General features: G+C 38.6%; 1 protein-coding gene across 5 annotated transcripts in view; it reads right to left on the bottom strand.

The window, feature by feature from the left end:
• RALYL (RALY RNA binding protein-like) overlaps positions 1-18,386 on the bottom strand; it is a 429,417-nt gene that overhangs the window by 98,968 nt on the left and 312,063 nt on the right. The window lies entirely within an intron of this gene.

Raw genomic sequence — 18,386 nt, 5'->3', positions numbered from 1 at the left:
CTGCAAAATCATGATCCTGAGAAAAAGCCAGAACCAACTGACTGTATAAAGTGCTGGCTGAGAGAAATTTGAAACCATGTGAAAATATTCTATTGATAGATTCTGCCCTCAGGAAAACTTGATTTTGTAAATTCACTGTAAGTGAAGGATGGCAAACAATTTGTAATATACCAGAATTCTACCCTTCTAATGTAAATAACCTGAAGAAAGCCACATCAGAGTTAATTTCTTAGTCAAACCCAGTTACATCCATTTTCAAATTTCTAGCATGGTAATTAATTAAAAATGTTGCACTTTTATCTCTCAACACAAGTTGCTATGCTAGATGCAATATCTGCCTTCTGATCACAGAAATAACAATTGTATGGTACAGACAGGCAAAAGCTTTTACATAGTTTGACTCCCATGCTGTTGTCAAATCGTATGACTAATGTAATGACTGTGTTATTTCTAAGCAATTTGGATCTCTGCTGGTAGGACTAAGCAAGCCAGAAGGAGCTTCTGAGACCATCAACAATACTGATTAAAGGCAAAGCTCAGAGGAAAAGAAGAGCTGTGATCTACGGGATACAGGGGATCCACTGTCGTCTCCCACCTGTGAACTGAGAACACCACTTCCCCCTCTCCCACTTGAGTTATGAAGTGATGCATCATCACTTCTCCTTCCTCTTCCACATCTCTAATACTTCCCAATAGTGTAATGAGGTTCTCAAAGGATGAATCAAATGATCTTCCAAACCCAGGGACAATGCATAGCAAATTAATTGCACCTGCTGCTATAGTATCTCTAATTAAATTCATAGCTGACCCATAGCATCCATCTTTAAACACTGGTGTGGTGGTAGACACTTCACTTCTGAAATGGAAACCCCTTTACCTCAAATGGACTTCCCATGCAAACTGTTGGCATGCCTCAGAAAAACTTCTGTCCTCAGAACTTCAGTGGAACTCTGCAGCAGGAGAATATTTGTTCAGAAAGAGCATCTGAGTGTATCTGCTTGAAGATCTGAAAGGGGATTTTGTCTCCTACAGAGGGTATGTTTATCTTAGCTGGCTGTGTTCAAACAGGAAAAAATCCATTACCCTGGAAGCACATGGCCCATGATAAACACTTTGTATGGGAATTCAGATGATAAATACTGTCAGCACATATCTGCTACATGGGGAATATCTTCCTAAGCCCCAGCTAGCAATCAGCTTAGTTCTGATACAGAGGGATTAATATATTTACAGGATTTTGTACCGGCCACTATAACTAGAAATGGCACAAACTGGGTAGCAAATCAGCCTCAACACATGGATATAAATATATATGTAGCTTCATTCATTTAAATATGTATTCAACAAAAAGAACATTTCTTATTTTATTATAGAATTATAGAATGGTTTGGGTTGTAAGGTACCATAAAGATTGCCTAGTTCCAACCCCCCTGCCACAGACACCTCCCACTAGACCATGTTACTCAGAGACCCATCCTGATCCTGAACACTCTCAGGGATGGGGCATCCACAGCTTCACTGGGCAACCTGTTCCAGTGTCTCAACACCCTCAGACTCAAGACTTCCTAATATCTAATCTAAATCTACCCTCTTTCAGTTACAAACCATTACCCCTCATCCTATCACTACACTCCCTGATAAGGAGTCCCTTCTCATCTCTCCTGTAGGCCCCCTTTGAATACTGGAAGATTGCTATAAGGTCTCCCCAGAGCCTTCTCTTCTCCAGGCTGAAGAACCCCAACTCTCTCAGCCTGTCTTGATAGCAGAGGAGCTCCAGCCCTCTGATCATTTCTGTAGCCCTCTGCTGGACTTGCTCCAACAGATCTGTGTGCTTCTTATGTTGGTGTGTCCAGAGCTGGTCACAGTACTTCAGGTGGCATCTCACAAGAGCAGAATAGAGGGGCAGAATCACCTCCCTCAACCTGTTTGCCACGCTTCTTTTCATGCAGCTCAGGATGCAGTTGTCTGCTGGGCTGCCAGTGAATATTGCCGGTTCATGTTGAGCTTCTTGTCCACCAACATCTCCAAGTCCTTCTCCTCACGTCTGCTCTCAATTCATTCTCCACCCAGCCTGTATTTGTGCTTGCGATTTCTCTGGCCCATGTGCAGGACCTTGCACTTGGCCTTGTTGAACTTCATGAGGTAAACACGGGCCCACCTCTCAAGTCTGTCTAAGTCCTTCTGGATGGCATCCCTTCCCTCCAGTGTGTCAAATGCACCACACAGCTTGGTGTTGTTAGCAAACTTCCTGAGGGTGCACTCAATCCCACTGTCTGAGTCGCCAGCAAAGATGTTAAACAGTACCAGTGCCCATACCGACCCCTGAGGAACACCACTCATCACTAGTTGCCACTCTTTGAATGCTACCATCCTTGTCTACTGAGTGATTAATCCATCAGATCCACGTCTCTCAAATTTAGGGACAAGATGTCATGTGGGACAGTGTCAAATGCCTTGCACAAGTTGAGATAGATGATGTCAGTTGCTCTTTCCTTATCTACCAATGCTCTAACCCTGTCATAGAAGGCCACCAAATTTGCCAGGCACAATTTGCATTTAGTGAAGCCTTGTCACTTGTCACCAATCACCTCCTTCTTTTCCATGTGCCTTAACACAGTTTCCAGTAGGATCTGCTCCATGACCTTGTCAGGCACAGAGATGAGACTTACTGGCCTGTAGTTCCTGGGGTCGTCCTTTTTTCCCCTTTTTAAAAATGGGGGTTAGGTTTCCCCTTTTCCAGTCAGCTGGAACTTCACTGGGCTGCCACGACTTCTCAAATATGATGGATAGTCGTTTAGCAACTTCATTGGCTAGTTGCCTCAGAAACTGTAGACATATCTCATCAGGTCCCATGGATTTGTGCACCTTCATGTTCCTCAGCGGGTCTCAAACCTGATCTTTTCCTAGTTCTTCATTCTCCCAGTCCCTGTCTTTGCTTTCTATGACTTGAACGTTGTGGCTAGAGCCCTTGCCAGCAAAGACCATGGCAAAAAAATCATTGAGTACCCCATACTTCTTTGTATCCCGGGTAACCAGGTCTCCTATTTCTTTCCAGAGAGGGGCTACATTATCCCTAATCTTCCTTTTGTCACTGGCGTAGCTGTAGAAACTTTTCTTGTTGCTCTTGATGTCCCTGGCCAGATTTAACTCTAAAGCTTTAGCTTTCCTAACCTGATCCCTAGCTGCTCGGGCCATTTCTCTGTATTCCTCCCAGTCTACCTGTTGTTCTTTCCAGCCATTGTAGGATTCCTTTTTGTGTTTGAGTTTTTCCAGGAGCTCCTTGTTCATCCATGCAGGCTTCTTGATGTTTTTGCCTGACTTCCTCTTTGTTGGAATGCATTGCTTCCGAGCTTTGAAGAGGTGATCCTTGAATACTAACCAGTTTTCTTGGGCTCATCTTGACGATCCTTGAGGGGACCAGTTTTGTTGGTCTCCTCTTCTCTCCAGGGATTTATCCCATGATACTCTGCTGAGCAGATCCTTGAAGAAGCCAAAGTCTTCTCTCCAGGGTAGCAAGCTTGCTGTGTGCCCTCCTCGCTGTTCTAAGGATGTTGAACTCCACAATTTCATGGTCACTACACCTTTGAGCTTCATATTCCCCACCAGCCCCTCCTTATTAGTGGAAACAAGGTCCAGCACAACACCTCTGCTCATTGGCTCCTCTATTACTTGGAGAAGGAAGCTATCACCAATGCTCTCCCAGAACCTCTTGGATTGCTTATGCCCTGCTGTGTTTTCCTTCCAACAGATACCAGGAGGTATCTGAGGACCAGGGCCTGTGAATGTGAGGCTCCTCCTATTTTTTATAGAGGGTCTCATCTGCTCAGTCTTCCTGGTTAGTCTTCCTGGTCTTCCTGTAGCAGATCCCCACTCTAATCACCTGACCCATAAACTCTTGGTCAGCTCCCTATCCATCCCCAGGTGGAGCTCCATGCACTCCAGCTGGTCACTGACATAGAGGGTGACACCCTCTCCTTGTCTCACCCACCTTCCTGAAGAGCATGTGTCCTTCCATTCCAACACTCCTGTCATAGAATCCATCCCACCATGTCTCCATGATACCAGTAAGATCATAGCCCTACAGAGTATGCATGGGGAATAAACTCATGTTTATCCTCCACGCACTGTGCAGTTGTATAGAGGCATGGTCTATGCAGCCAAACCCCTGGCTGTGAGTACAATCCTGTAACCATTTGTTGACTTGCCAAATTCAACTGACCCTTCTCTTTAACCAGGATGACTGATGAAAAAACTACCTGCACTCTAGAGTCCCTGACAGCTGCTCCCAGGGCTCTGTAACCCTTCTTGATACTGAGACCACTTCTGGAGGTATCACAGGTGCCCACATGAAATAACAGCTGAGGATATTAGTGTCAGTGGACTGTAAGAGACTTTATAGCCTCTTGGTGACATCCCTGATACGAGCCCCCAGCAAGCAGCTCACCTCTCTAGAGAGTGTGTGAGGTGGGAAAATGGGTTCCTTCATACCTATCAGAAGAGAGTCATAGAATCATAGAATTGTCCAGGCTGGAAGGGACCTCCAAAGGCCATCTAGTCCGACCCCCCCACAGTCAGCAGGGACACCCTCAACTAGACCAGGTTGCCCAGGGCCTCGTCGAGCCTCTCCTTGAATATCTCCAGGGATGGGGCCTCAACCACCTCCCTGGGCAACCTGTTCCAGTGCTCCACCACCCTCACAGTGAAGAACCCTCTCCTCATCTCCAGCCTACTATTACCACTGGTTACTTTTTCTTCTGTGCATGAGCAGAAGCACTATCTGGCAAAGGCCATATGCGTTCAGTTTTGATCAAAACATGCATCGAGCTAATTACTCTTTCACACAGGCACATCCCAAGCTTATCAATGTTCTGGTTTAATAGTCTCTACTTTCCTGACTAGGCTGATTCAACGATCGAAATAATTAACTAGCTTTGTGGCAAATCAAGTTGATCCAGATGTGGAAATGAAACAGGTGTGACCTGAATGTATTCTTCGTTGGTCTTTTGTCATGGGACTGCACTCTCATCTTTTATTTAAGGACCTTGCCAGTAGTGATACATCACAAGATAAGGCTATGATTTGTGTGTCAAGGAAAAAAAATAATGCTTGTTATGTACGACATCTGAGCAATATCATTACACTGATAATGAAAGAAAGGTGCCAGGAGTGACTCATGCATGTTGATGAAATCAGGGAGCGTTAATTAGACACACACTATTTAAGACCATGTAGCAGCCTAACATGCCATAAAATTAAGGACATGATAAATAGCAGGTTGATTGCACATCAGGAAAAAACTGATGAAGTTATGCTCCACAATTAATGAATCCCTTCAGAGTATAACTTTCATAGGCCTTATAAATATCACCTGAATCACTGAAGTAGCTTTGAAATTGTTTCACTGGGGAAATTAAAATTGATGAAAGACATATAAGAGATATAGCTATCTTCAGTATTTCTAGGTTCTATGCAACGTGCTGAGTTTCCAGCTGTTTGAGCTATAGTTCAGATAGAGAATCCCTGGTCCTTGTAGGTAGAGCTGCAAGCTGAAGAGCAATATAGCAGAAGTAATGTAGATTTATAATCTTTCATTAAATAAGCTCGCACTGTTGCAATTGTGTGAACTTTTTTGCCGCATAAAGAGAATAAAAAGAGGACACTGCAGATTACCCCCAAATCCTCTCAGTGAGGACATTGTTACAGCTGCAAGTATGTGAACTACTTCCAAGGAAAAACAGGGATGCTGTTTTCTTTTCCAAGACTGGATTCAACTTTGTTTTCACAGAGTCAAGAAAGTAGCTGTTACTTCTCCAAAATGCAGGTTTCTGGCCACAACAGCATAATGCTTTCATTATAGAATAGAACTGAGCTCTGTTTCCTCTCTTCTCCACCATTCTCTCTTTTTCCCTACACCTGACTTACTTATTGTGAGACATATAACAAGAAATGCAAGATAATGCATAAAAGATCAAACAGCATTTAATTATACAGCATAGTTTTGAAGAAATAAGTGACAAATAGTTGCTTTGTTAAAGTAGTATAAATAGAAACAGATTGTTACTAAGAGAGCAAAATAAAAATGCCTTTGAGGTATGTGCCCTATATCTTATGGGAGTTGGAGAAAAGTTGTGAATGATGCGATTCAATGGGAGGGATCTGGGACGAAGCTTCTTCTGCTTCTGAGGCTGATTTTTAAAAATATCTTGCTCTACCATTACCTTTGATCATTAAGAGTTTAATTTCAAGCCCAGAGATCACAGCCTCAGACAATATTCTATTTATATAGCCTACAATTGCTCTCTAGAACATGTCAATAAGCTTTATTATTATTGCTGGTGTTGTATTTGAAAAGTTAGTAAGCACAGCAAAATAATTTCTCTAATTTCTAGAGCTTTCATTCATCACTTGACAGATCCTTCAGTATATCACACTGACTTTGCCATGACAGCATTAAATGGAAAGAAACATCACTAGCGCCAATTGACTCTGGCATCTCCATCAAAAGACCACTACATACTCTTTTTAAAAATCTTCACATCAATAGGAAGGTATTAAATCCTTTGAACTTCAATACAGACATGAACTCTGTCATAAAACATTTTGTTCTCACCTCTTATTTTCTTGAGCCCAGAGTAACTTGTTCCTGCACTGTCACATGAAGTGTTAAATGATATTAATGTCCTAATGTTTCTGAATAATTTATGTTTAGAAAATTTATAATATAACAGTGAGCAGTATGAGTGTATTCCAAATGGGTTATAGCTTCCTTTAAAAAAACACTTATGGCAGGGGTTATAAATTGGCTGTTTAATTTGCATTTGCTTAAAGCACAGCCAAATATGAGGTTATTAAAAAAAAAAAAGCATTTATTTTTCCTTTACCAAATATGTTTTAAACTGATTTGAATGAAAATCTCTACACATGCTTTTCTACAGTTTTTCAATGCCCATCTGATAAAAGGCATACAAAACTAACTTGCCAAGTTTCTTTTGCCTTTATTAGATGAAGAGAGACCAAACTGGGGGACAGATCTTTGAAGACTCAGTTAATTCCCAGCAACAACCCAGGCCTCTTAAAAAACATCAATCTTTTGTTCAGGGCATTGTTAAGCCCTGACTACGTAATTTCCCAAGAAGGATTGTCCAACACATAGTAACATCTCATTATATACTATTTCAGTAGTTCTTTTTTGCAATGAAACAAGTTTTCTGCCAACTATGTAAATGCAACTTGGCTTCTGCTGTTGTCCATGTCAAGATACTTACATGGCCTAAATTAATGGGTCCAGGTGTGCTTTTGCCACAAGATGCAGTTGCTTTCCTGCCAACATCCGAACTCCCTGCTGGGGAGAGCTCTAGCAAAGTACTCACTTTTGCCCATTCCTAGACTCTGCATGGGAGGACTATGTAGAGTAGGGGAGATGGTTGGACTCGATGATCCCAAGGGTCTCTTCCAACCTGAACGATTCTATGATTCTATGCTCTCTACTGAGGAAAACCTGAGTAAGGAGTTGGATGGGACCATCATGCACTTACCTAACCTAAATAGTGGGGAAAAATGACTTCAGAAATCGGTTTAAATGCTGGCTTAGTGTGTATTTATATCAACATATATGAGCAATAATAACCTGGAAGATTGTTTACACACAAAGTAGATCCTGGACTTTTTAGAAAGTCGCAGGTAGGAAAACGAGATTACATGGGAGACTAAAGTACATTTTGAGGATGCAACACCTAAGTCTTTAACAACTCCAAAACTTTAATGTGTAACGGCAGTGTGGTAGCCTGTGTGTAACAATAGCAGCTCTTTGTATTAATTTTTCTCAGCAAACTGCTACAGCAAATGGTAGTAAATTGGACACTTTTATGGCAGTTTCAACAGATGCTCCAACCAAGCAGCTGAAGAAACAGAATAAATGGGCATTCACTTGTAGACATTCCTTTCAAATCTGACTTGAATCCTAAATTAAGGGCTCCTGGGGCATGTTACATGGCTGTTTTCTGTGAACGCAATGTCTAGGACGACATAACAACGATCACAAACACTAAGCAATAAAGCCTTGATTCAACACTGTTTCAGTCAATGGGAATTTTGCCATTGATTTCTGTATTGCACAACCAAAACTTTAGATTCGTATAAAAGCAATCAATAATAAAAAGAACAGCTGGAGGAGATGTTAAAGGCACAAAGTGTTGTTAAAATCCTGCTTGCTGAAACTGACTTTCATCAGAGATAGCTGGCAAATTGTGACTGGACATTTTCCCCTTCTGCTCTCTGATGCATGTCCCAAATTCTGCAGACAGCCATGGATAGTGTATATCAGTTACATGTAGCCTAACTATGCACAGAATATTTATATATTTTTTAAACTCCATTAAATAAATCAAAAATAAGTTATAATGGGGAATGATAGATATCAGCCACTTCCCTTTAATTTTAAATTCTCAACATATAGCACTTGTTCATCATGTTCCTGGGTTATAAATTCCTGGCAGGAACAATATTATGTAAGGGAAATGTAAACCTCTGCAAAAATTGTAATCCAGTTATATGCATGGTTTTTCTTTTTTTTCTCCATTTGTCTGTATTTCTGTTTGTATGCTTACAGCTTCTTTTGAAAGTAAAACTTTTTGTAGACAGTTTATGTGCCTCAAGTTGCCTCTTCAAGCTAACAGGATCTGTGGATAGTAGCTCACCATACCATAAAATACAGATAATTTGATAGCACACCTCTTTTGTTTAAATACGTACAGTGCATTCTGTGGAAGTAGGTTTTAAATTAAATTATGTTCTCAAACATTATCGATAGCGTTTTTGGCTAGTAAAATATTTTCAAAACTGAATTCTACTAAGCATTCTGAGATAATGTAAAAATGTGCATATATATTCAGGCAAAGGTAAAAAAAAAAGATGTAAATATGCATGCTAATATATTTTTATGAAAAAGAAAAAATTCACATTTCATGGTAACCGCACAAACATTTGTAGTGTGGAAATTCATGTAGCATTGATGGGCAGGTCCATCTAAGAGAACCTGCATTTCATGAGATATTCTCCTTCCTCATTTTTTAAAAGATGCTGATCAAAGCATAAATCTGACCTATTATAAGAAGGGAATATAAAAGATTTTGTGTTTACTTTTCAAAATCTTGTTAGCATTCCTATCACAATGTTAATTTGGAAAAAAGATTTTTCAATTAATCACTGAAGGGATTATTCTCACATACAGGAGATACTTCATAAAAGCACATATATTAATATTCTTATCTCTGTAGACTAGAAACTATTTATTGTCCATACATTTGTTGGTGAAGTATAAGCAAAATGTGTGTGAATAGCAGGAAAAGATTTTCTTTTTGACAGAGATCAAAAAGAACCCAAGTAGGCTCATTTTGCACACAAATGTTTATAACAGATTTTCAATATCCCAGATTTACTAAAAATTAACTCAAAATATCTGTAACATATAGAATAATACACATAACATATAAATTTCTGCAAACATGCTCAGAAAGCTTTTTATCTCAGATTTTATTAAAAAAAAATTACAAGTCATTGCATGTGCATGATCGCTGTCAAAATATTATAGAAGGCACTGGTGGTTTTATGTTATCTACTCATTGCATACCTCTAGATACTAATTAATGAACCTACCTCAAAAAAAATAAAATTCTTCCCTAGTTGTGGCACCTGCACCGGCTGATCAATGTCAAGTGCAATGCAGTATGTGTGGTACATCACAGGTTACTTATATATCAAAATATACATTACTGGGCACTGTGACACTATAGAAAGTTCTTCTCGGAAAGCTGATCACTGAGTACCAAGGATGTAAGGACTACAGTAAAAAGCTTGACAGATTTTCTGCCCTCATGAAAGGGATTTGTATACAAACATATCTTAATGCTTGAAAACTATTTTAATTCTAAGGAATATCAAAACAAGGAAAAAAGTGCAAGAGCTACATCTGTACTGGCACGAATCTATCTTTATAAGACTTAATCTGGATCATGTATATTAAATGGAAGATATAAAATTATATCCAGTGGGAAGGCTAATCAAATCAGTACTTAGTGCATCAGAAATGTCATCATAATGTATGTTTCTGTTTCACAGGACAAGCATCCCATTTCACAAGTGACCAGTACTAAATCACTGAGATTTTCTTTGGCTTCTAGTTCAGCCCTGAGGGCAAGCAGAAAGGTAAGTCTCTTGCCCTGCCATTCTCTCCCAGATTATTTTTTTTTTAACGATAAACTAAAAACATAATAATCTTCCCTTCAATAAAGATAGGTCATAAAATGGAAAGACCATTTTCAGAATAATAAAGAAGTCTGCTGAGTGTTGAGACTCTCTAGCATTAGGTTTCAGTTCTGTGCCGATGGCACGTGTTGCCCTACAGTAACACAATAAAAATATAGCAAAACCAAAGTGTTGCAAATAGCTGTGCAAACCTACAGTGAGTCCTAAGGAAATAATATGTGACCACAAGCAGTAAAATCAGGCACGAAGCTCATACCTAGACCCAGTTTTATGACAGACCTGGAGGTGAACCAAAATCAGCAACAGAATTGCTTTTGGAAACTATTAATAAGACAGATACCAGCAGCTTGGAGAACAATGAGTGTTCTAAAGAGTTACAGTTGGATGATTTTCTAAGGCAATTTTGAACTCACCAGGGTCAAAAGAAGACTTACAATACAACATGTATTCATTATTTATTTATTTTATTTATGGTGTAAACCAGACCTAGGCAGACTTCATGTTGTAGGAAGTTCAAGAAAAAACAAAGAATAGTTTGTGCTATTCCTACAGGCTTCCTCCTAGTTTGTGCAGATCCCCACAGGCTTCTGCAAAAGACAATGAGGAAGAGATGCCACCTTAGATTTAAGCAGGGGCAGGCAAATCTATAAACATAATCCATAATATAAACTTACAATGAACCCTATTTTTCAGAATGTTTAACACACTAATAGCAAAAAAAAAAAACCAACAAAGAAATAAGGTGGAACAGAGGCAAACAGTAATTTAAGTCCAAAAATGGGATGTCTTCAAAACTGACAAAACTGAATGCTCCATAGACAGGAGCTGGGTCTAAATATTGTAGTATATGTTCACAGTCTTCATTGTGATGACACTGTAATATACCTGACATCACTGTCCCTTCTGGGCTGTGTACAGAGGGAGGAGGAAGAAAGTTTCTGAAGTACCATCCAGAAATATTTCCAGATTTTACTGTTGAAGACTCTCAAAGACAAAACTGTTGAAAAAATGCTGGACTTTATGTAGCATTTAGATCTTGGCTGATGCTTCACAACCAGTAAATATCCCTTTAATGGGTTATCACGTTTTGAATAATAATTTGAGAGACTTGAAAGGTATTTTGTAAAACTTAATGACCTTTTTCCTTGAAACAGTGTCGATATGCACATACTGTACTTGGTCTTATCAGTAGTTAAAGCTGGAGGTATGCCACTGAAACATTTATTAGAAGTCCTCTGCCTTTTTCATTTGTACGTTTAATTTTGTAATAAAAAGCTTTCAGTGATTTATTGAGAAAAGATTGCACATATCAGAAAGACTGGGATCTCAGCCTGTCAGTAGTTTTGATTATGGAAAGTGGCAGGGATACAAGCTTTGCCTGAAGTTAAGACCTGGACTGAAGGTAGGAGGGAGGTCTTTCCTGCTCTGTTCCTACAGAGGAAGGATGTCAAAGGAAGCAGAAAAAAATCAGGTTGGCTATGAAAAGAAAAAAAAAGCATGCTTAAAATCAGGACTTGTACTGTTTACATATGCAGTCATGCAAGTAATTTTTTTAAAAAAAGTTGGTACTTTTTATTTTATATGAAAATAAGCAATAGCACATTTCCCTTAAGAGAACAGATTCTCTATGCTCTGAACCCCTCAAGAACTTTTCTCCTTTTTCTGAGTAGGCAGGTAGATGGCACTGCTACAGCGGTGCACAGAGATTCTGACAGAGGAAGAAAGGAGTCCCTTCAAGATTTCCAGAATTGCACAGGTTTTTATGACAATAATAGTGTCTTCAGCTTGCACATATACTGTAAGGTTTGAATGGGTACTTTGTAATCAGATCCATACTACACGTTTAAAGGAGACTTTTTAAAGTAGATGAGCAATCTGGATTCAAAATCTAACTGACAGAGAGGAGAAATTGCAAGTACTTTTAGTAAAGTATCTCTATGACTAACTACACTCAAAAAATGTATATCTTAACTTAGCCCGCAGTCATCTAACTTTAGGTTCCAACTACTGAACTTCTGTTTGCTCAACTTAAAAGCAAGAATTTTCTTTCTATATAGATTGCATTAGACCATCATTATCTTCAATCTGTTGATTGCTATTTTAATACACTTCACTTTTTAACACTATTGGTTTTTTTCCCAGATCTCAGGTCATTACTCGAGTGCAGTCCCAGAACTCGTAAGTTTTGATTTCTTGTAGAAGACTAAGCAACTCTGTCTAAGTGCTGTTTCACTAAAGATAAATTGTGTTATTGATGAACATACCAACATCTGCTGCCAGTCAGAGCAGGGGTGAGAACTGGAATTCTATGTGTGTGTGAAAGCCAGTATTACATTTATATTTCTGATATCTTCTTAATTTCCAATGACCTTTTCAATACAAACTTTCAATGGTGTGGTACATTCATTTGCTAATTCCCCTAATAGACTTCAAATCACATAATCCAAATTACACAATTTGCATATGTCCATATTTTTTAATAATTCCCTTTTAATGATCATTAACAATAGCTGATGTATTTTATGACATCTCCTTAGTTTTCCAATTATTCTTTTTGTTGAAACATTGTGTATTGTCCACTATTCTACTAACTTATACAAAATAAAGCACTCCCGACATTAAAACCATAACCTTTTTAATGAAGCCAAAGCTATTATTAAGGTTTTACGCTGCCCTAAATTTCTCCTCCATAAAACTGAAATGACTGTCTGGATTTCTTTGTTATGTTCTCCACTTGCATTTCAGATGTTCTGACTTCTGCTCTCAGGCAAGTTTTTCGGAAATCACTTCTGAATCCAGTAAAGATTCACTATTTATTACTTTCCTTTTCAAGATAGATTGTAGATTCTTGATTTCGCCAGCTTTGCTCCTCACTTTTAATGTTTCCTCCCAGCATTTACTCTGCATGGACAAAACCTCTACTTTTCTTCCCAAGGCAGACTCCCACCAAACGGTGGGGAGCAGCACGTGAGTTGTGTGTATGGGGTTTAGTCAGACTATCAATCTCACCAAAGATGCTATTTGAAACAGTTATCTTTCAATGCTCTTGATTCCCTTATACAGCCTAGAAGCAGAAAAAACATGTCTGCTTTAGAAGTCTACACAGGCATTTGAAAAAGTGTCAAAGAAAAAATTCTAGGTTATTTACCCTGCATGTTTCCTTAAATTATATGGTTCTGTAACACTGAGAAATGAATACTTTCAAAAAAGCCAACCTTCTCAGGTCACAGTGAATTCCCTTTAAAGCTATGAGAGGAGTCATTCTACCCCTGAAGCCCCTGGCTTGTTCAGCAGCAATTAGATTTTTTTTTTTAATAAAGATGTTACCCATGTGATGTGAACATTCAGTGACGTTTGTATTCCTGCAGGTCGTGAGTGTCTTCTTGCTCAGCCTTGTTACTGATACACTTAATTGCGATGAACTGGGATTCCTCAAAAGGTATGCAGCAATAGGAATATCTTAGGGCTCCTGTAGGCTAGTTTTACATGAAGAAAGCTGTCTCTGTATCTTGCTGAAGAGATATTCCCTTGTTGTCTGGGTCTCTGATGTTTTAAGGAAAGAGGCAGAGTTTTCTTACATGTATCTGGGTCAGTAACTATGCTTGTTTTCCCCAATGAGATTTGCTTTTCCAGTCACTTTAACTCCTAGCACACACTGTATGAAAGGCTGCTATTTCCTTTCAGTGGCAACAACCTCAGTACTGGGGGCTCTTTACTGCCCTAAGAGGGAAAAAGAAGATGGAAATAATCATGGACCGATCAAACTGTAATATAACAAGACTTAACAGATGCCAACTCTATTTTTTAAGGCTGAAAGTGATTATGCTATCTGTAAAGTTGGACAAAGAGGATGAGGACAGCAAATCCATGATGAAAAGATGGCAAGTGGGACTTTATCAATAAAAGAAAATGCAGCAGGCAATGGAATAGATCAAAGAGTGCTGATAGGACAAATACTCCTTCAACTGGAATTTCACAGAATTTCTCATCAGATGTTATCAGTATACATGAAATTATTTCTCCAACAAGACAAGGATACTTGAAAAACACGTATCAGGTGACACCTGTGGACAACACATCTCTAAATGCTACACTAGTTTTAGCCAAAACGTTATGATTTTCTGTGACAGCCACATGCATGCTACGTTTCAGCAGCTACATGCATAACTTTTGAAAATCATTTATTTTACTTTCATTTTAGTTTTACTTATTCAATCTTTTAATAAATGCACATGTTCTACAGCATTCTGCATGCAGGGAAACCTAGGACTGGACAGACAAAACTGGGGAATGAGGGCAAAGAATCATAATCTGACAATTACAGCTAAAGTTGTGATATATCTCCTATGAGGAGATAAAATCACCAGAATAAAAGGAAGTATGATGTCTTCTCTCTCCTTACTCTTTAAAAAAAAAGGCCTGAAATATAACTAATCATCTGTTGGTTTTAAAAGAAGCAGAATCTTCACAAGATCTGGATGATACTTAAAAAAAACCCACAACTGTTCACAGCATGTCAGCAAAAAAAAAAAAAAAATAGCAATGACTGTTTCATCTAAGAAAACTGTAATATGCAATGAAAACAGAGATTTTAAATGGAGCTGGTAGCCAAGCCATGGCAGAAGTCGTTAATGCATTCAGAGCACAATTTCAAGGCCATTTTTTGTTGACAGTATTCCTCAGTTTGGCATGAACAAGTTTGAGATCAATGCCTTGGAATTAACCCCTTGAAAATGACAGAATCATCTGTAGTTACGACAACCATTGACTTTATCAATGGTTCCTAATATTCAAAAGTAATTGCTCTAATTGCTCATTACCTCAACTACCATTGTTCTCTGATTGCTATTGCCAAAGTGCATATAAGAGGCCATGAAGCAATGAAAACACAAAGCTGAAGAAAGAAAAAGATGTCATAGAATTACCTAGGTTAGAAAGAACCTTTCAGATCAGCTAGTCCAACCATCAACATAACTCTGATAAAAAAACATCATTGAACCCTGTCACTAAGCTCTATGTCTACCTGTCTTTTAAATACCTCCAGGGATGGTGCCTCAACCACTTCCCTGGGCAGCCTCTTCCAATGCTTAAGAACCCTTTTCCCTAATATCCAATCTGATCTTCCCCTGGCGCAACTTGAGGCCATTTCCTCTTGTAATATTGCCTGTGTTTGGGGAGAAGAGACCCACTCCCACCTCTCTACACCCTCCTTTCAGGTAGTTGTAGAGAGTGAGAAGGTCTCCCCTCAGCCTCCTTTTCTCTAGGCTAAACAACCCCCAGCTCTCCAAGTCCTATTTTCCCCAGCAATTTTTCCATCTTTGCCTTAACTTTCTGACCCCCAGTTCAGGCGTGTAGCAGGGAAGTCCTACAGCAGCCACTGCACTAGAGGCATCGCTCTGCCGTCTCCTCCCGGGTGGTGCTGAACACCTTCCTCAAGGAGGAAGCTGCCTGCCACAATGGTCACTACCATCTCTTTCTCCTCTTGCATTTCTTCTGAGCCAAATTTAGTGTGTTAGACTGAAACACCATTACGGATCATCTTTTATCCTTTCCATACACAGTCATCCACAAAGTGGTCCTGATTTAAGTTATGAAGCAACGCTAACCATGAAATAATAATAATGATAATGACAATGTGAATTTTTTAAAGTTGTTTGTTAGGTAAGTCATTTTTTCCCAATTTTATTGTCTTCAAAGGTGGTAGCCTGCCTTGATTGCTGTAACAGTGAAGTCTACAAGAAAGACCCCAGTGAAAGATGCATGCCTGTTACTTGCTTCATGAGAGGAGGCTTGGAGGCATGGCATCTCCAGAAGATGTGAATGATTGCCTCTCGGTGGAGAAGACACCCATGTGCACTACAGCCAGGGTAGTGCATCCTTCTCAGCAGCTGCAGCCCCAAAGCAGGTCAGTCTAAGGTTCAAACCTTTTATTTCAGAAAAGCTGTACCACACGTTTACAGTTTTCAGTTTCGGTGTTTATAATATTGCATTTGTTACAATACGTTCCCCTCACTCAGTCATTAGGTCTGTCCAATTAAATGGAAATCCAGTCTATCAGTTAGATAACATCCTGAATTAAGGCTAAAGCGTGCTATAAATCTGGGTGTGCAGAAAAATTTATGCATGAAGAGTGTGTGTGTATGTATAGGTAGGTACAGACAAGTGTTCATACAGAAATAACCTTAATCTGAATTTTGTTGATTTAGTGATGCAAATTTCACAATTTACTGTGATATTTATTTTTAACTCTCATAATTTACAACCATGTACGAAATAAATAAAATAAGCTAACTAATTAATACAAGTGCCACTTTGAGTAGAATCAAAACCTAAGGTACAATGAAATGGAAACACTAAGATTAGTTTCGAACTTAGCAGACTTATATATGATGCTGCAGCTGAAAAAATATATAGAGAAGCTACACTCTATTCATACAGACAAGTAAGTAGACCTTTTTTTTTTGCACCTACTCTGCTAGCAACAGTTTTGTACTTGGGACAGAAATTGAAAACGGGGATTCCTTATATTTTATGTTAGAAAAAGGTTATCATGTCTCTATTTTTACTGTCCTTCAATCTAATGTGCTTTTAAATTAAGTACAAAATGCTCTTGCACTCTTCTTCGAGCATTAAAGAAAAAAATGGGTTAGAAAAGCAATGCTTATAGTACAGTTCAGAGTATACCAAATTCAGAAGCAGAACTTCAATGAATAAAACAAAACCACAAAGCTCACTTTTGTTTTGTGTCATATGTTCAACTGTTTTATTTAGAGGTAGTGAGGAGATATAAATGCCAAGGTTTACCCTACATATATTAGAAAAGATATACTAAATATATTTTATCATTGTTTATTAAGGGCCACCAAAAATGCCTTCAAGTTTGAAATAGAACAAGCATTGAATGTAATGGGCAGCAAATGCAGTACTTTTCTACTGTTTAACATAGCTGGTACCATTATCCCCTGCAGTTCAAAATAACAATTGCTTAGATGAAGTCTGTTCTTCAAAAATCCTTTGAGTGATGTGAAGAGGAGCAATATCAAAATTACTCAAATTGTTTTGTTTGTCTCTTAAGACTTTTCCATTTGCTGATTAGTTCAGAGGTGTTAATGAAGCATCCATGCATACAGCATTAGTATCAAATATAGTGGGGATAGTTTTATTGACATATTTTATTGATTGGGAACTTAAATTTAGTTTTAAGAACAAAAAAGCATTCCAACAGTCACCCTCATAATTACAAATTTGATTCTAATTATGTTTCTTTTTTTTTTTTTTTTTTTTTGAAGCATCCATGCATACAGCATTAGTATCAAATATAGTGGGGATAGTTTTATTGACATATTTTATTGATTGGGAACTTAAATTTAGTTTTAAGAACAAAAAAGCATTCCAACAGTCACCCTCATAATTACAAATTTTTTTTTTTTTTTTTTTTTTTTTTTTTTTTTTTTTTGGCAAATCACAGATTTTCCTTGGGGTCAGCAGGGGTGAAGGGGAAAGGGCAAGAAGGCAGGTTCTCTTCATAAAAACATTCTTAAAAACGTCTTGTGTAGTTTTCAGGAATGACTCTATCCCTACAACAAAAATAACCCTAACAACTCAGCTACCAGTCACAAATTTTCTTATTGGCTACCATAAGCGGGCTAGAACAGGATGGAAAGCAAGAATGCAGCTGGTTATAGAAGAGCTCCCAGTTTACATAATAACAGTGAGAGTAATTAGCATGTTAAAATGGACTAGATTAATTATAATCTGCCTGTATACAAATAATTTTCTTTCACTGCTGCTATGGGAACAAAATTTATGACAATTTGTTTTATTGAACGTGAAGCAGATGATTGATTTCTGTTGCAGAGATTTTAGCAGAGATCTGTCCTGCAAACTTTCTACATGCAGTGCATCCATTTGTTTTGGGCAGCAAAAACTGAAGGAGACGTGTCCAGATTAAGCTCTAAGGACCAGAAGGTCAGTGATATAGCTGTATATATCCCTTCAACTCTAAACAGTAACAACGCCACTGTCCAAATAGAGTCCAAACTTGTCTTCTTTTGAATTGATATTCCTCCCGTCCTGATCTCTCCCTGAAAGCACACAGTCCCTACATGGCATTTTTCTTAGAG

Source organism: Calidris pugnax, unplaced genomic scaffold, assembly GCF_001431845.1.
Source record: "Calidris pugnax isolate Ruff unplaced genomic scaffold, ASM143184v1 scaffold41, whole genome shotgun sequence".
In the NCBI taxonomy this organism is placed as follows: Eukaryota; Metazoa; Chordata; class Aves; order Charadriiformes; family Scolopacidae; genus Calidris; species Calidris pugnax.
Note: the sequence above shows the minus strand (reverse complement) of the source record. Positions and strands in the feature narration are given on the sequence as shown.